General features: G+C 40.8%; 1 long non-coding RNA gene across 2 annotated transcripts; it reads right to left on the bottom strand.

Annotated features, from left to right (window-relative positions):
- Positions 1-5,125: 5,125 nt before the first annotated feature.
- LOC146407002 (uncharacterized) lies at positions 5,126-18,122 on the bottom strand. Of its 2 annotated transcripts, XR_014821040.1 has the most exons (5): positions 17,964-18,122; positions 17,060-17,177; positions 9,334-9,407; positions 6,369-6,489; positions 5,126-5,160 (listed from the first exon to the last, which is right to left on the bottom strand). It is a non-coding gene; the product is annotated as an uncharacterized LOC146407002 (long non-coding RNA). The 2 variants fall into 2 exon arrangements; XR_014821041.1 differs by lacking the exon at positions 6,369-6,489.
- Between the last annotated feature and the right edge of the window lie 2,218 nt (positions 18,123-20,340).

The raw sequence follows: 20,340 nt of genomic DNA, 5'->3' as shown, positions 1-20,340 counted from the left end.
GTTGTCCCACCACCATTTGTTGAAGAGACTGTCCTTTCCCTCATTGAATGATCACGGTAGCCTTGTTGAAAATCAGTTGGCCGTAATGTATGGATTTACTGCTGGCCTTTCAGTTCTATATGTCTATCCTTATATCAGTACCACACTGTTTTGATTTGTAGCTTTATGTTTCAAAATCAGGAACTGGAGTACTTGACTTTTTTCCACATTTTTTAGTTCTTTGTGGTCCCTTGTAATTCCATATGAATTTTATGCTCATTTATGCAAAATATGTTCTTGGAATTTTGGTAAGGATTACCCTTAATCTACAGATCAATTTGAGGAGTACTGCCATTTTTACAATGTTAAATCAGTTCATGAACATGGCCTGTCTTTTCATTTATTAGGTCTTCTTTAACTTATTTCAGCATTGGTTTGATGCTTTCAGTGTGCAGGTCTTACCTCCTTGGTTAATTTTATTCCTAGGTAGTTTGTTCTTTTGGATAGTATACATACTAAATATCATATACACACACACAATTTTTTTGAGCCATTTGAAATTTAAATTTCAAACACCATGGTAGCTCACCCCTGAATGAATACTTCAGCTTGTATCTCCTAAGAATAAGGATATTCTGCCACATAGTCTCAATAGCATTATCACATCTAAAACTAACCTGAGTTATGTTGGGACATTCTACTACATAGCCGATATTTAAATTTTACCAATTGTCCACAGATCTCTTTAGATTTCCCTTCCCAACCCTCATCCTATCCCAGAGCTTTTTCCCTTCCCCACCATCATATTATCCCAGAGCTAATCAAAGTCCCTGCATTGAACTCGATGATTAAGTCTCTTTAGAATCTTTTAATTAAGAGCAATTACCCCTAGAACCACAGTCCTTGTTTTGCTTAAGACATTGATTTTCAAGATTCCAAGTCAGTTGTCTTGTACAATAACTCTCATTCTGGATTTGTCTAATGGCTTCCTCATATTTTTATTTAAGATAACTTTAAGCTATCTCTTTGTCTTTTGACATAAATCCATTAGTTTTTGAGACATTTCTTCTTTCTGACACAGATATTCTAGATTCATTCTGTTCTTATTTTGCTCCAGATCTACAATCAACCAATTTTCTCTAGAACTCTGTTTCCCTTGAATGGGTCATGGTATTTACAAACCAAGATCTGGGTGTTGGGTGTGCTTATTGTTACTAAGGTGTCACTGCTGCTAGACCCTATCATTAGACAAACTAAAGTGTATAAATATAAATCTGTATATTTCAAAAATATCAATACACACTGATACCTCCATATCAAATCAAATCTAAAATCAAATCTAAAATCGCCACAAGATTTTTCTACATTTTTTTCTACTTTTTTTTTTTTTTTTTTTTGTCTTTTTAGGGCCACACCTGTGGTATATGGAGGTTCCCAGGCTAGGGGTTGAATCGGAGCTGTAGCTGCCAGCCTACACCACAGCCACAGCAACACCAGATCTGAGCCATGTCTTCTACCTACACCACAACTCACAGCAATGCTGGATCCTTAACACACTGAGTGAGGTTAGGGATTGAACCTGCATACTAGTCAGATTCGTTTCCATTGCACCATGACAGGAACTCCTTTTCCTACATTTTAATATCCCATTTTAAAAACCTTGGTTCCCAAGACAGCAATGAATTTATTTGCTCTATATTATTTTACGTTGTACACAAAGTCTCAGAATTATGAAATTAATACAACTGTTATTAGCAGACATACTGAATAAAGTATAAGATCTCCTTGCAGTTCCTTTGGTCCTTAGAATAAATCCCCCACTAGGAATGTATAGCTCAAATCCTGTACTCAAATGGATGCAATTAGAGATTCTCATACTAAGTAAAGTTAGAAAGAGAAAGACAAATACCGTATGATATCACTTAGTTGTGGAATCTAAAAATATGGCACAGATGAACCTATCTACAGAACAGAAAGAGACTCAGAGATAGAGAGAACAGACCTGTGGTTGCCAAGGAATGGGTGAGGGAGTGGGATGCACTGGAAGTTTGGGGTTAGTAGATGCAAACTACTACTTTTAGAATGGATAAGCAATGAGGTCCTGCTGTATACCAAAAGGAACTCTATCCAGTCACTTGTGATAGAACATGATAGAAGATAATATGAGGAAAAGTAAGTACATATGTGTATGACTGGGTCTCTGCTGTACAGTAAAAAGTGATAGAACATTATAAATCAACTATAATTAAAAAAAAGAATTCTATACTCAAAAGTTTTTTGAAATTGGAGATCCCATTGTGGCTCAGCAGGTTATAAACCCAACTCATGTCCAAGAGGATGGAGGTTTGATCCCTGGCCTCACTCAGTGGGTTAAGGTCCAGCATTGCCACGAGGTGTGGTATCAGCTCAGATCCCACATTTCTGTGGCTGTGGCATAAGCTGGCAGCTGCAGCTGCTCCAATTTGATCCCTAACCTGGTAACTTACATATGCTGTGGGTGCAGCCCGAAAAAGAAAAAAATTTTTCTTGAATTAATTTTGATCCAATTATATTTCAATTTGATGTACAGTCTTAGGTTAATTTGTTTTGGTTTATGTTTTGCAGATTTTTTTATCCTTTTGATTTATTTCAAACAATTATTTATGGTGAGGTATGTGGCCAAGATGGCAGAGTTGGAAGACCCTGAGCTCACCTATTCTCATAGACACACTAAAATTATAACTATATAGAGAGCAACCATGTATGAGAACAACCTAAATACTAGCAGAAAAGATATTCCACAACTAAAGAAGGAACCACAGTGAGATGGTAGAAGGGACAGAGACATAGTAGAGTCCAGACCCACATCCTGGGGAGATGACCCACAAATGGGAAAATAGTCACAATTGTGAAAGGTTTTCCCGGTAAGTGAGGACTCCAAGCCCCATATCAGGCTTCCCAGCCTGAGGGTCCTGCAATGGGAAGATGAGTCCCCCTGAGAATGACTGACTTTGAAAGCCAGTGGGGCTTATGTATGGGAGACCCAGAGGGATGTAGAAAGCAAAGACTTTGTTCTTAAAGGCACACAGAAAATTTCATACACTGAGTCCCAGTGCAGAGGCAGCAATTTGAAAGGAGCCTGGGTCAGACACACTTGCTCTTGGAGAAATTCCTGGAGATGCAAGAAGTAGCTGGGACTTCCCCTGGGGACATAGATGCTAGCAGTGGCCATTTTGGGAAGCTCATTGTACCAGGAGGACATTGGTGCTGGCAAACACCATTTCGGAGACGTAACTCTTAGCCCCAGGGCCTGGCCCCACCCATCAGTAGGTGGGTACCAGCCCCAGCAACCCCTGGGCCTTGTAGCCAGCCATGATGGGATCCACCAGTGGATTAGCAGCCACTGCATGAAGTAGGGCCTGGTAGCCAATCAGGCTGTTGGCCAGCCTCACCTTCAAGCATGCCCACAGTGGTTAGCACCTCCTATAATAGAAAGACCCAGCAGCTCCCATAGGGGGCACCCCAGGGCATATAGCTCTGGTGACCTGCGGCAAGTGTTCTGCTGGGCCCCACAGCACATCTCCTATGCAAAGTCACTTCTCTAAGATCAGGAAAGGGAACTGACTACTTATTATGTAGAAACAGAGAATTAGGCAAAATAAAGAGACAGAGGAATAGATTTCAAACAAAGGAACAAGACAAAACCTCAGAAGCAGAACTAAACCAAGTGGAGAGAAGCAATCTACATAAAGAGTTCAAGGTAATGATCAGAGTGAGAGGTTCAACAAAGTTAAAATATATAAAGAAGAACCAAGCAGAGCTGAAGAATATAAGACTTAAGTAAAAAATATATTAGAGAGAATCAATTCATACTACTGAAGACAATCCAAAGATTCAATGCAATCCCTATCAAAATGCCAGTCATTTTTCACAGAACTGAAACAAGTAATTCTAATATTTGCATAGGAACATAAAAGACTCTAAACAGCCAAAAAAAATCTTGAGAAGAATGGAACTGGAGGAATCATGTTTCCTGACTTCAGATTATACTTTGTACACAAAGCTACATTCATCAAAACAGTATGATATGGCACAAAAACAGACACATCAATCAATGGAGCAGGACAGAGAGCCTAGAAATAAACCCAAGTACATATGGTCAATTAATCTATGACAATGGAGGTAAGACTATACAGAGGAGAAAAGACAGTTTCTTCAATAAATGGTGTTGGGAAAACTGGACTACTTTCTCACACCATATACAAAAACAACCTCAAAATGAATCAAAGACCTAAATGTAAGACCTGAAAGCATAAAACTCTTAGGAAAAAACACAGGCTGTACGCTCTTTGATATCAGTCTTAGCAATATATATTTTTTTGGATGTGTCTCCTCAGGCAAAGGAAACAAAAGCAAAAATAAATACTGCATCAAACTAAAAAGCTTTTGGAGTTCCCGTGTCGTGGCTCAGCAGAAATAAGTCCGACTAGTATCCATGAGTTTGTGGGTTTGATCCCTGGACTTTCTCAGTGGGTCGGGGATCCGGTGTTGCCGTGAGCTATGGCGTAGGTCTCAGATGTGGCTCCAATCCCTCATTGCTGTGGCTGTGGCATAGGCCAGCAGCTGTAGCTCTGATTTCAGCCCCTAGCCTGGGAACTTCCATATGCCTCGGGTGTGGCCCTCAAAAGCCAAAATAAATAAATAAAATAAAAATAAAAAACCCAGAAAAAAACAAAAGTAAAAAGCTTTTGCATATTGAAGGAAACTATCAACAAATTGAAAAGGCTGCCCACTGAATGGGAGAAGATATTTGCAAATGGTATATCCTGTAAGGAGTTAATATCTAAAATATATAAAGAACTCATTCAACTCAATATTTTTTTTAAAAAATTGAAAAATGGCCAGAAGACATAGACATTTTTCCAAAGAAAACATACAAATAGCCAACATGAAAGCTCTTCAACATCACTAATTATCAAGGAAATGCAAATTCAAACCATGATGAGACATCATCTCACACCTGTTAGAATGGCTATTACCAAAAAGACAATGTAAAACAATTGTTGGCGAAGATGTGGAGAAAAAGGAACCCTCGTGCACTGTTGGTGGGAATGTAAAATGGTGCAGCTGCTATGGAAGTTCTTCAAAAAATTAAAAATAGAATTACCATATAATCCAGCAATTCCTCTTCTGGATATTTTTCTGAAAAAAAAAAAAAAAGAAACCCACTAATTTGAAAAGATATATACATCCCTATGTTCATTGCAGTGTTATTTACAATAGCCAGGATAGAGAAGCAACCTAAGTGTCCTTTGATAGATCAATGGATAAAGAAGATGGGAAAGATGGGCTACACACACGAAGAAGTATTAGTCAGCATGGATGGCCCTAGAAGGTATCATGCTAAGTAAAATAAGTCAGATAGAGAAAGACAAATACTACAGGATTTCATTCATATGTGCTATCTAAAAGACAAAACAAATGAACCAACATAAAACACAAACAGACTCATAGATACAGAGAGTAAATTGGTGGTTGCCAGGGTGGAGGTGGGTGAGAGGGATGAGTGAAATGGGGGAGGGAGATTAAGAGGCTTAAATTCCAATTATAAAATAAATAAGTCACAGAGATGTAATATATGGTATATGGAATATAGCCAATAATATTGCAATAACTTTATATGGTGATAGCTTTTCATGGTGATCATTTTGTAAGGATAAAAATATCAAATTACTATGTTATACACATGAAACTAATATTTTAAGTCAATTATACAGTTAAAACATTTATATAAACATCAAATTTTATAAAAGGAATACTCAAAGTAGTAACATCAGCAAGATAAGTGAACAGTAATCTCTTGCTCATATCCCTCCCACCACCAACAATAATTCAGTATCTATACAGGGAGAAAAATGTCACTGTGCTACCTTTGGGACCAGGTAGTCGTGAACCCATGGTGCAATCCAAGACCGAGGAGAGATGCTTTGAGGAGGCAGGATGGAACACAGGCTGCTGACTTTGCCAATCACAGTGGCAGCTACAGACCCCAAACATGTCCGTATCTGAGGACTGGGCTATAGCCCCATTTGGCTTTAGCTCTGTCACCAGCACCATATGCTAAGAAACCGAGGAGGAGTCACGCCCACCCATACATTGGACAATAGGCATACAGACCTCAGTCTTGGCTGTGGATCCTGAAGTAGCCTGTGAACTGGCTCCAGCCACTCTCAGATGTGATCCAGGAGCCTTTGAAAGTAAGCCTGCCAAACTCAAGCAAACTGAACATTTTGAAACCCCCCTTATACTGGGCTCTAGCCCATCCTAGCCACAGTCAGTGAACCATCCTACTGACACAGGGACCCAGCAGTAGACACTCTGTGCCCCAGAGATCCTGACGAGCTCCATACCTGGTTCCAGCCTGTCTGGCCATGGTCGTTGAGCAGTCCAGTCCACCCAGGAACCTGTAAGAGGCCTGCTAATCCATACCTCCAGAGCCATGTCTGCAGACCACAGTTTCAGCTGTGAAAACTGAAATAGCCCTGGGTCTTGATTTCAGCCCTTCTCAGCCACAGTCCAGAACCAGTCCTGCCCACATAGGGATTCACTCAATTACCAGGTCCTGGGAACTAGCTCCGTGCACCTGGTAATAGACTGCTGAGGACCCAGCTGTGGAACCAGAAGAGGACCCTTCTCCCAGCACCACCCTTTTGAACAAGGTACTGGAGGCAGTCCTATCGCTGCAGGGACCAGACAGGATCCACACCTGCCTGAGCCCCTGGTAAAAATTCCATCAATCACAGATCCCCTTACAGACCCAGCAACATCCTCATAACTGGCTCCACCCTAATGAGACTGCATTTCTGATGGTAATCCAATCAGCCCAGGGAACTGACAGGACCTGCAGGAAATATCTACACCTCCATGTTCACCGCAGCACTATTCAAAATAGGCAAGACATGGAAACAAGTGTCCATTAACATATGAATGGATAAAGAAAATATGTTATTGGAGTCCCTATTGCGGCTCAGCAGGTTAAGGACCCAATGTTGTCTCAGGGAGGATGTGGGTTGTATCCCTGGCCTTGCTCAATGGGTTACAGATCTGGCCTTGCCTACATGGCTGTGGCCCTGTAGGTCACAGAAGCACCTCTGATTTGACCCCAGCCTGGAACATCCATATGCTGCAGGTGGAGCCCTAAAAAGCAAAAGGAAGGGAGGGAGGAAGGAAGGAAGGAAAGTATTTATTTATCTATCTATCATGGAATATTATTCAGCCATAAAAAGAAGGAAGTTCTACCATTTGCAACAACAAGAACAGAACTTGAGGGCATTATGCTAAGTGAAATAAATAAAAGAAAGACAAATACTGTGTGATCTCACTTACATGTGGAATCTAAAAATAAAAAAAGAGCTGTGGGGAGGTCCATGTGACTCAGCAGGTTACCAACCCAACTAGAATCCATGGGGATGTGGGTTCAATTCCTGGCCTCGCTCAGTGGTTAAGGATCCAGCATTGCCATGAGCTGTGGTGTAGGTAGCAGACATGGCTTGGATGCTGAGGTGCTGTGGCTGTGGTGTAGGCCAGCAGCTACAGCTCCGATGAGACCCCTGGCCTGAAAACCTCCATATGCCACAAATATGGCTCTTAAAAAAAGACAAAAAAAAAAAAAAAAAAAAAAAAGAAATAGGATCAGATTGATGGTTGCCAGGGGCCGAGGGGTGGGAAAAATGGGGGCACACTGAGTGTTAAGCGTCTGTGGGATATTCAAGTGGAGATATATCCAACAGTCTATGGCTCCACAGGTTTGGAGGCTGAATATTTGCTACAGTGGGAAAAGCAGGTTTTGAGCTGGGGCCCATATTAATTTGCTAGGGCTGCCATGACAAAATAGCAAACTCGGGTGGCTAAACAGCAGACATTTATTTTCTCACAAGATGGAGCTAGACACCTGAGACTAAGGCATCGGCAGGACTGTTCTCTTCTGAGGCCTTTCCTTGGCTTGTGTACTGCCATCTTCTCTCTCTTTCTTCACATGGCCCTTCCTCTGTGTGTGTCTGAATCTTAATCTTTTCTTCTTATAAGGACACTAGTCATACTGGATTAGGGCCCATCCTAATAAACTCATTTTTACTGAATTACTGCTTTAAAGATCCAGTCTCTAAAATACAATTGGTTCTGAAACACAGGGGGTTAGGACTTGAACATTAAAATTTGCAGGTGATACACTCCAACTCCTAATGGAGCCCAAAGGTAGAGTCCTCAACCCTGAGGATCCTGAGTGAACAGACCACATTTTGTTTTTAACGGCACTGACTTCCAGTAAACCTGAGAGCCATCAGTAAAGGGAAGCTTCCCCTAATGCACCGAGTAAAGGAGTATTTCAAGTGTGTTTGGGAAAAAAGACACTTTCCAAAGGGAGGTATAAACACAGAAAGGAAGACAAGTGGGAAGGGCGGAAATGAGCTTGAGCATTTCGGGCTGTCTCCTATTTGGCTCAAGTCAAAAAAAAAAAAACAGGAAAAAAAGATCATTTAGACAGAAGAAACTACATTTCAAGGGCAATTTCTACTTGTCGGAAAAACTAATTTTAAAACATTCCAGGCCATGTTTGGGAAAGGAAGTTAAATCAAAGAGGTGAAGCTAGGAACACTCCTTGCCATTATTTCTGTAACTATATCCAGGAGCAAGAACAACAATAGATTTCTCACCCCTTGGGTCTAAGGGCTGTTTTTAGAGTTATGGAAAACAAACTCTGGCATTTATTAATGAAAAATGAAACATTTGGTGATGGGTGGGAAGGAAAGAGAATGATAGGAAAAATGCAGGAATAAATCTTTTTTAATCAGGTCAAACCACTCTATCAGGGCAATTTTCTTTTTGTCCCGTATTTTCATCATTCCTTAAGAGCTATGTGACCTTTGCTAATTTATTCCCCGCCTCTGTCCCTTAGTTTCTGCATAAATGGTGGGGAAAATGTAAAATGGTGGTAAAGTCTTCCTCATAGCATTCTTGTCAAGGATAAATGAACTAATGTGTAAAAAAAATTCAACAGTTCTTGGTGCACAGTAGACCAGTAGACTCTCAGTGAATGTCGCTTATGCTTACATCCCTACCACCAACTCACCGTCTGTCATTACCCATGTCCCTCAGCTTTGCTCTTGTCATTCTTGCTCCTTCTTTCCCATCTCCTCAGTTGTGCTGCTTTTGGGGAGGCTTTCCCTGAGGATTCCAACCCCAGCCAACCTTGCTATGAGGACGAGGTGGAAGACTGAACTTGGTACTGAGGTGGTGCGGCTTGTTTCAAAGGATGGATGGATAGCCTTAGGGAGATTTTCCTCCACATTATTCAGTGAACATGTGGTCAGCACCTACCTTATGTCACCCGTCTAGGAACAAGAGATACAGAGATGAAGAGAGACCGTCCTCACTTGTACGGAGATTTTTATCTGATAGAGAAAGAAACATAAGCAGACAGCTGACAAATAGAGATACAAGGGAGATATTTTAAAGGTTCAATAATATAGCAAAAGGCAGGAAGAAATCTAAGTGTCTGGATCATCCCCATCAGCCTAAAACACTGCAATACCTCCTATCTTAAGAAATCCCATATTTTAAAATTTAATGTAATTTAATTTTATTTGCTTTTTAGAGCAGCACCCATGGCATGTGGAGGTTCTCAGGCTAGGGGGTCTAATTGAGCTACAGCTGCCAGCCTACGCAGCTAATCGGCTTAATTAGTCACAGCAATGCAGGATCTGAGCCACGTCTGTGACCTACACCACATCTCATAGCAACGCCGGATCCCTGACCTACTGAGCGAGGCCAGGGATCGAACTGGCAACCTCATGGTTCCTAGTCAGATTCATTTCTGCTGCACCAGTACGGGAACTTCAGCAATCCCATATTGTCGGCACAACTTCTTCTAGCTAACGTTTCTTTGCAAAGCCCCACCCCTTCCTTTTCGAAAATCTATAGCTAATCATGCTATAGTAAATGCTTGTGTCTTCTCCAAATTCGCATGTTGAAATTCAAACCTCCAATGTGATGACATTAGGAGGTAGGGCCTTTGGGAGGTGATTAAGTCATGAGGGTGGAGCCCTCCTGAATGGGATCAGTGTCCTTATAAAAGAGGACAAAAAAATCTCCCCTTTCACCATGTGAGGACACAGTGAGAAGACAGTCTATGAGGAAGTGGCTCCCATCAATCACTGAATCTGCCATTGCCTTGATCTTAGATTTCCTGACCTCCAGAAGGATAAGAAATAAATTTTATTGTTTATAATAGAATAATTTCTATTCTCCCAGTTTTAGCATTTTTGTTATAGCAGCCCAGACTAAGATAATTGTTATACTTATTTCCATTTTATCTCACCTTCCCTTTTTTCTGAAAAATATGCTTAAATTTTTAAAAAAATGGTAGAGGTATGCATACAGATTTCTCACCCTATCTTCCTGTTTCCTCCCCTCATCCTGCACAGTTACCTAGTGTTATTCGTTTCTTTGTTTATACATTCACAGATTTTGGGGGGTTGCTACAAAAATATTCTACCATCTTTTATGTAATTTGCAACATACCTCATATATCATGCTGCACCCTGAATTTTTCTCTTAACAACATATCATGGGGAGTTCTCGTCGTGGTACAGCAGCAACGAATCTGACTGGGAACCATGATGTTGCAGGTTCGATCCCTGGCCTTGCTCAGTGGGTTAAGGATCTAGTGTTGCCAAGAGCTGTGGTGTAGGTCACAGATGTGGTTTGGATCTGACGTTGCTGTGGCTGTGGCGTGGGCTGGCAGCTACGGCTTTGATTAGACCCCTAGCCTGGAAACCTCCATATGCCACAGGTACAGCCCTAAAAGGACAAAAGATAGAAACAAACAAATTTCTCTTTTAATACCTGAAGGGCTTCCTCAGTGGTTTTTATTGGTCTCTTCCTAATGGCATGTAAGTTGTTTCCAGTTATTTGCCTACAAAGAAAGCTGAAATTATATGAGTGACCCTACATGTAAATCATGTCCCAGGTATGGAAGTTAGAGTGTAGGATAATTACTAGAAGTAGAAATGCCTGGCTTAAGTATATATACCTATATAATGTTGATAGATACCGCTAAATTGTTCTCTGTAGGATTGTTCTGATTTACACTTTCTGGTAACATACGAGAGTACATACACATTTTCCCAAAGTCTTGCCAAGTGTTATCAAAATTTGGGATTTTATCAGTCTGATAGATGAAATAAATGTTATTTCAAGGTAGTTTTAATTTATAGCTCTATTACTAGGGGTTAAGCATATTTTTTTACACTCTTATTGTTTTGTTTTTTTCTTCCTGTTGCATTACTAACACTTTCTATATTAAGGAAATCATCCCTATATAAAAGTTCCACATTTTCCCCCAGTCTGTGTCATTTTCTTTCCCCTTCCTTTTTGAACAGCTTTGTTGACGATAATTCACATACCATAGAATTCATCCACTTAAATGTACAATTCGATTTTTAAAAATATTTCAGTTGTGCAACCATCACCACAATCTAAAGACATTTTCATCACCCCCAAAAGAAACCTCATCCCCATTAGTAGTCACTCCCCATCTCCATTCCCCCCAGTTGCCCCACACCCCCAGCCCTAAGTAACCACTAATTTACTTGTCCTCCAGGTTGGCCTATATTGAACATTTCACATAAATGGAATCACACAATAGGTGGCTTTAATAACTTGCTTCTTTCACTTAGTTCCCATTCTTTCTCCAACTTTCTCTAGTCAGGATTTTGTCCCAATTTAAACTATCTTTTAAAAAGACCATTGACTACAGCCATCTTGCCATCTTCTGTTTTCCCTCCTACCTCACAAGCTGTGCCTTCTTAGCTTTCATTCTAGCTCTTCCTCCTCTTCCTTCTAGACAGAGGAGTCCCTGGGACTCAGTCCTTGCTCCTCTTCTCTCTTCTATCTGCACTTCCTCTCTTCAACTCATCTGGTCCCTTAGGATTGGACACACTACTCACTTGCTGCAAAAGTCTGCTCCCATAGAATTCTGCTTCCAGGAATATGCAATAAACATACTTCCTCTGCTAAGGAAAAACCCCAGACATTATGTATAAAACAAGCATCTGCAAAGTGGAGGGAACAAGACAGACTGGCTAGAGACTTCAAGAACCCAAGAAATAGCATGGTAGAGCATTCCCTGGGATTTCTTTCTTGCCTCCAATATTATATATTTAGAATTGGAGAAGCCAGCAACTCAAAGTTTCAAAAGTCATAGACCAAAAAAATCCCCAATAAAAGCCTGCTTTCTCTAGTCAGAGTACCAGGAAAGGGGCATTCTAGCAAGGCAAAAACTTTCGGGTAAAACAATTTACTCTAGCCAAACACCACAGGGGAAAAAAATATATATGGCCCAACCCAAACCACAGAAGCAAAGGCTGAATGGAAACCTAGACCTCACTCTTATGAGGCTGTAATGAAGTTTCCCAGCCACCTTGCCAGAGTGGTATCAGAGAAAGCCAAGTGGAGAGTGGAACGCTCTTCCCAGCCGGTTAATAATAAGCCTCCCCCCATCTGGCGTGTTGTCCATGGATATTACATGGAGAGCTTTGACTTCCACCCCCACCATCAATAAAGAGGAGTCTCCTCCTGGGTGTCAGGTGGGAAATCTGGCTGTCTGTTCCACTTGGTAGAAGTAAGAAAGCATCTCCCCTCCCCACAAAAGCAGCATCAGAGAAAGCCAGCTAACACAGAAGGTTTAAATAAGATCCAGAGTTGCATAACATAATACAAAAACATCCAGGTTTCAACAGAAAATCGCTCAATCACACCAAGAACAAGGAAAATCTGAAGCTGAGTGAAAAAAGAAAAGAGATGCAAACATGGAGATGACCGAGAGGTTAACATATCTGACAGTGAAAGCAACCATGATTTTTTTCTTTTTTTTTAAATCTTGTCTTATCTTTTTATTATTATATTTAGGTTAAATCTACATTTTTGAATCTATGTCCTTATGGAGTTGAGTTTATAAGATTCCTCTTCTTTCCTTGCTTCCTACTTGAGAAGGTAGGTAGATGTTATTCAACCTATTGTAAAGATGTGGAAACCAAGGCCCAGAGAGGGTAAGTAACCTGATGTAGCTTATAAGTAACAAGGTTGATCCTGGAATCTAGAGTTTCATGAATCCAAATACCTGTGTTCTTAACCATCATGTTATGAGGTACACAGACAAGTAATTTGAAAAGGGCTGTTTTAGATAAAATTACATTGGTGTCTTCATTGTAAGACTTGTCAGAGCTTCTATTATTATGCAAACACTGGGAATTTCCAAGAGGGGAAAATAGTATAATGCATCTTTTTTTTTTTTTTCTCGATCTTTTTTAGGGCCACACCCGTGGCATATGGAGGTTCCCAGGCTAGGGGTTGGAGCTGTAGCTGCTGGCCAATGTTCTAGGTACATATTTATATATACTATCTAGGAACTAGATAAAATATCAAAATATTTCTTTTTGTGCACTACAGTGAAAGTGTTTTCAAGTCACTGCCCTAATGATGTGCTGGTCATTCTCTTCATGGGAATGGAATTCAGGTTCTGATCTTAGGAGAACTAAAAATCTTTCAGGGATAAGGGGAAAACAAGACATTCTCTGGATCTGAGCCGTGTCTGTGACCTATACCACAGCTCATAGTAACGCTGGAACCTTAACCCACTGAGCAAGGCCAGGGATTGAACCTGCATCCTCGTGGATGCTAGTCAGGTTTGTTTCCACTGAGCCACGACAGGAACTCTTGCAGCATTTCTTAAATTTGTACTCACAGAACACTTTTCCCCGGCCTCCCATCTCTCAGAATGCTATGCAGTGCTCTTTGTAAACACTGGACTAGAAGGTGGAGTATCTGTGGCTTGAAGAGGATGAAGTACAGAGCTGTGGTTGAAAAAGCAAGGTTGAAGAATGGCCAAGGGAGTTGTAGCTTTTACAAATGAACGCTGGCCTGTGTGCTCTAAGCAGCCATCTTTGCATTGTTTCCTGTCTCCTTTTTGCTTTGCTACAGCTGTCTACACCCCCACTCTTCCTGCTGTTGCAGCTAACACAGCTTTCAGGAAAGTTCTATACTTGTGCTTAAAGTGTTGACTCAGGAGTTCCCTAGTGGTATAGCAGGTTAGGGATCCAGTGTTGTCACTGCTGTGGCTTAGGTCACTGCTATGGCATGGTTTCCATCCCTGGCCCAAGAACTTCCACATGCTATGGGCACAGCCAAAAGGAAAAAGAAAGCCAACTTAGAGTCAACTGAAAAGAAATGAAATTTGGGAGTTTGAGTTTTTTGAGCACAAGCTGCCCATTTTCCTTGCTCTGTCCCGCAATAAACTCCCTCTGCTCCAAACTTAGAGAGAGAGTGTGTGTGAGAGAGAGGGAGAAGGGATGGAGGAAGGGAGGAAAGAAGAGAGGAAGGAAAGAAAGAAGAGAAATTTGGGGAGAAAGAAGAACTCTACCAGGTAACATGGATGCTCAAGAGGAAAGTGAGGGCACTGAGCAGGATAAGGAATATGAAGAGGAGGAGGAGAGGGGATGGCAAGGAAAAGAATGGAGATGAGAAAATGAGATGAGATGTTCTCCAGGGGCCAAGAACACAAGATGACAAAGCTGATGACTTTCAATTGCAGAAAGAGAAAACTTGAGGGGATGATCAGACAGCATCAAAAGGAAATGAAATGAGGGTTTCTTAAAAGGGCAGAAATGTCAGGGGCTGGAGGAGGAGGGAATGGGGAGTTGTTTAATGGGTAGAGAGTTCCAGATTTGAAAGCTGAGAAGAGCTCAGGAGACAGATTGCCCAGCAAGGTGAATGCATTTGGAGCTACTGAACTGTACACTTAAATGTGGTTAACATGTAAAATGAAAGCAACCATAATTAAAGTGCTTCAAAAAAAGCCATAGACTGAACACGTCTGAACTCATCTGAAAAAATACTTGAAGAAATAATGGCTGAAAACCTTCCAAATTTAGTAAGAGACATACTACAGATTCAAGAAGATAAGCAAATGTTAAATGGTCATGAACCTCCCCAAATTCACGACATGACATAATTAAATTTCTGAATACCAATCACAAAAAAAATCTTAAAAGCAGCCAGAGAAAAACAACATCTTACATGGGAAAAACAATCTGAATGACAGCGGGCCTCCTATCAGAAACCATGGCAGCTAGAAGGAAGTGGCATGACATTTTTTTAAGGCACTGAAAGAAAACAAACAAACCCTGACAACCCCAGAATCCTCATTCAGCAAATAATTGTACTTCAAAAAAAAAAAAAATCTTTCAGAGATCAGGGGAAAACAAGACATTCTCCAATAAAGAAAAAATGTTTTAAAATTGTTGCTAGTAGACCTACTCTAAAAGAATGGCTAAAGGAAGTTCTTTAAACAGAATGAAGCTCGGAATATGAGGATGAAAGAACAAACCAAGCAAAAATGTGAATAAATAACTTTCCTTTCCCTCTTGAATTTTCTAAATTATTTTCGATGATTGAAGCAAAAGTTATAATACTGTATGATGTGATTCTAAATGTATTTAGAGAAAATATTTAATATTGTTATATGATAAATGAGAGAATAAAAGGATGAGAATAAAGACAGTAAGGTTTCTATACTTCACTTGAACAGGTAAAAGATGACACTAGTTAATTGTGATAATTTATGTATAGATAAGTGTATATAACATAATACCGTCGAGCAACTACTAAAAGAACTATACGAAGAAATACGCCTTAAAACACCACAGATACAGAAGTTGCTTGTGGTACATTGGGTTAAGGATCTGGCATTGTCACTGCAGCAGCTAGAGTTGCTGCTGTTGGCACAGGTTAGATCCCTGGACTGGGAATTTCCACATGCCACTGACATGGCCGAAAAAACTTTTTTAAATTAAAAAAATTTCAAAACACTATGGGTGAATCCAAGAGGAATTGTATAAAATGTTCAGGTTAGCCCACAAGAACTTGGGAAAATAAAACAAAAAGAACAAATACAAAAGGGTATAATTAAGCCCTAACATAACAATAATTACACTAAATGTACCTTTGTTCTAGGTACATATTTATATATACTATCTATTGATATTTTATCTAAAATATTTCTTATCGTGCACTACTGTGAAAATTTTTTCAATTCACTGCCCTAAGGAAGTGCTGGTCATTCTGATCATGGGAATGGAATTCAGGTTCTGATCTTAGAACTAAGGCTGCATCTAGCTAGAGGCTGGGGGATGACCCTTCTGCTAGACAATTCTGGCAACAATTGGCACTGGGGTTCCAGCAGTTTCTTCCAAGGGTGGAAGTTGAGGGTGGGATTTAATCTAGTTGAGCTCCTCCTCCAGTAGGAAATCAGACCCCAGAAACACCACAGAGAGGGCAGGGAGAGCTGTGGCTGAAAACAGCCTGGGCCCCATTCACCTTTTTTTTTTTTTTTTTTTTTTTTTTTTTTTTTTTTTTTGATGCACCCATCGCATGTGGAAGTTCCCAGGCCAGGGATTGCAGTTAACCCACCACCCAGCAAGAGAATTTCCCATCCACTTCTTGTTTCTAATTGACTGGCTGGAAAGGTATCTCGGTGAAAATCCATGAATTGTTTGTAGTTAGCTGCTATCTGCAAGGAGATGCTCAAATTATTCTCTAAAATTGTCACTACAAATCCTGTCTAAGATTTCTTCAAAATGCTCATCTTAAAGTACATTAGTAACTTTTTCATGTAAAGAGAAATTCAAGTCCTTGTGGTGGGTGCATTCATTTTGGGAGTTGTCAAATGTTTCTCCGATTAAATTTCTCTAAATTTTCACACTTCAGAGGAATGTCAAGTGTCCCCAGGCCGCATTGCTAATGAGAAAGAATAAGGATCTGTGGCTTTTTTTGGTGTTTAGTGGTGGTTAGTGTGGAAATTTCCTGGCAATGATTATTTTCATCTACAGAACAAACTACTTTTCAGATGCTTATAATGATAAGAATTATAACTATTATAAGACTTATAAACTTACAGCTATTATAATGATTAGAGAATTTAGTAAAAAAAAAAAAATCTCACTTGCCCAAATCTTCTCCACTTTCTTTAAAGCCCCCAACTTCTTACCTGGACCTCTCACTTTCAATAGACAACTTTATGAAATGCTTCAGTCTTCTCTCATCATCAAAATGGTTTCAGGTGTTCATATATATTCTTTACATTCCCCTCTTTCCTACGCAGAGTTCTGTTAGGACACATGGTTTTAAGTCATACAGATCCTATCTAGTCTGGCTTACATAAAAATGTGATTTTATTAAAAAGGTTCCAGGGGACCTTGGGAACATTTTTCATGGCTAGATCCCCGGGCATAGCTGGAATCAGGGACTTCTTTTCCATCTGGACTGTCTCTTGTCTAAACCGTTCTCTCTGGGACTGCTCCATCATTCTCTTATGCTGTGTATCAGTTCTGTCTACTCCTCCATCCATTGGAACAAGTCACTAATGGTGCCTCAGTCCAAATCTCCATTCCATCGGGCAGCCAGATAGACGGAAGAGCTCAATTCTGATTCCAAATTCCCATGGATGCATTCTGATTAGCCGGCTTGGGTCAAGACCCACTCCTAGACCAATGAACTCTACCCACAGGGTTGGGTCACATGGTTTTACCACGGCTGTTCCTATGGCAACCATCTGACTGGAGTTGGGGGTGGGGAAGGTGGGAGGTGGGCAGTCCTCACTGAAGGGGCAGAAGGTTCCACAAAAGGAAATGATTCTGGAATGAAATATGTGGATACACCATGCTATCCCTTCCCTTCTCTCCTCTTTCCATCTCCTTTGGGATCTAGTTTCACTAATTAGTCTTTTGTCCTTTTACATTTTCAATCTGTTTCTTACCTGGGCATTGACCTTTGCTCAAGCCCCCCCCCCCCCTATATTGGAGCACCATCCCATAACCATTCTTTAAGCTCCTGCTCAATCATGTAACTTTTTTCTCGGTGCCAGATAAATTTCATCTGCCCCTCACATTTACCCCAATCTGGTCTCCTCCCCCTCGACTCCTGCCACCTCCATTTCCCTGATGCATTTTTTGGTCTCTGAAAGGCTGAAGACAAGGCAGAGAGAAGTGATCACGATGTGTACATGCCACTGTGAGTGGATGTGATGTCTCTGATATGCCAGAGACTCCATCACAGCACATCCCAGTAGCCATGGAGTTCAGCCCCAGGGGGCCCCCCTGGATTGTGAGGTGTGGCACTGACCAGCCCCTGACCTTTTGAGCCTCCTGATCCCAGAGAGTCTGTGGCCACAGCACCATCTGAACTCCACCCAGGCTGCTGATAGCTTGTTTACAAAAGCCTCCCTTGGTGAAAGAGCCTGGGAGGGTGTTCTTCAAGCCATTTGCTATTGGCTTCATCAGGTGAGGGTGCCCTTTGGAATGAAGGGACAGGTGACAATCACAGGTTTAACCAGAACTGCTGCTTTGAGGGTACCCACTAAAGGACGAGCCCCCAGCACAAGCTCCCCAACCTGCCTTTCTGGTGCTCTGGGCTACATGGTGTTTAAGGGGAAACCCTACTGAAGTGCTTTGCTGCTTTAGTTTTAAAAAGTCTTTCTATTATGGAAATTTTTAAACACATGCAAAGCTGAGAGACTAGTTTTATGTCTCTCACCCAGGTTCAACAGTAATCCATTTAAAGCCAATGCCATTCCAACTACACCACCAAAACTTCTATACCACCAAATCGAAACTCTTCCTCATGATCTCAAACAAATCTCAGATATATATTGTTTGTAAATATTTGAGTATGTATCTGTAAATAATAATGTCCCTTTTTTGGTTTTGACCTGATTTATTAATCAAGGTCTGATTTACATGCTGTAAAATTTACCATTTGAATGTAGTGTTCTGAGGTTTTACAAACTCATTCAGTCATGTAACCATCAATATCAGGATACGTAATAGTTCTGTCACTCCTCAAATTTGCCCTGTGCCCCATTGCAGTGAACTCTCTCTCCCATCCTCAAGCAACCATGCATCTATTTTTATTCCTTGGTTTTATCTTTTCCAGAATGTCATAAAAATGGAATCAAAATATGTAGCCTTTTGAAGAATCAATTTTTAAAACACAATCATGCCATCATCACATCTCCCCTATCATCAATAATACCCCAATATCAAATACCCAGTGTTGACATTTCCACAATTGCTCTAAAAAATTTTATACTCTGATTTAGGGTCTAAACAAAGACTATACATTGCAATTGGTTGTTACATCTCTAGAGAAAATTAATAGGTTTCTTGTTCCATTTTTTTCCCTTCAGTTGTTATTAAGAAATTAGGTTGTCATGAAGGGTTTCCTTGAATCTGGATTTTTTTTTTTAGGGCCACACCCACAGCATATGGAAGTTCCCAGGCTAGGTGTCAAATTGGAGCTGTAGCCGCTGGCCTATGCCAGAGCCATGCCAAATCCAAGCCACATGTTTGACCCACACCACAGCTCATGGCAATGCCAGATCCTTAACGCACTGAGTGAGGCCAGAGATCAAACCTGCATCCCCTTGATTGCTAGTCAGATTCGTTTCCGCTGAGCCACAATGGGAACTCCCTAAATCTGGATTTTATTGATTGCTTCTGTGCATTGTCTTTTCTTCCATTTCTGTAGCCTGGCTTCTAAAATACGGCCCATGGACCAGCAGTATTTGTATCACCTGGGAATTTGTTAGAAATGCAGCATGTTGGATCTCACACAAGACCTACGGAGTTAAAATCTGCTATTTGTTTGTTTTTTTGTGAGGACTTTTTTTGGCCACACCCACAGCATGTGGAAGTTCCTGTGCCTAGGATTGAACTCATGCCACAGTAATGAAAATGCTGGATCTATAACCACTAGGCCACCAGTGAACTTCCTAGAATCTGCATTTTTACCAAGATTCCCAGGGGATTCACCTCCTGTAAGTTGGAAGTGAGACCTGGAGTTCTGATCTGGTTTAGTTTCACTATTTTGAGGGGGCAAGGCTGCTTTATGGGTGGTGTTTCTACGTTAGCCCAGCTTGCCTGATGCTCTCCATGTCTCTTTGAACACTCATCACTCAGGCCTCTGAAGATGCAGGCACACTCAAGATGTGTCCTCTGCCGGTCTCCACTCTCTTTTCCTCCTGAGTCCCACTGAGATCACTTAACCTAGGTATCAGTTTTATACTCATGATCCACAAATCTTTCTCTCTAATCCTGACCTGTCCTTTGTCTCCTAATTTGCCTCTCCAGTTTCTGAGAGAATACATCTTCCCAAATGTTCAGTCTGCCCCTTTAATTCAACACATCAAAACCTAAACCATTATTTTCCCTCCTATCTTCCCTCTTGGGTTAGTAACCTTGCCATCTTCTGATCACTCAGGTTATACACTAC

The sequence above is a fragment of the Sus scrofa genome, chromosome 1 (genome assembly GCF_054392235.1).
Source record: "Sus scrofa isolate SSC_HxYL_T2T_F1_AM1 chromosome 1, Sscrofa_HxYL_maternal_Yorkshire_Landrace_v2.0, whole genome shotgun sequence".
In the NCBI taxonomy this organism is placed as follows: Eukaryota; Metazoa; Chordata; class Mammalia; order Artiodactyla; family Suidae; genus Sus; species Sus scrofa.
This window is presented reverse-complemented; position numbering and strand designations above follow the sequence as displayed.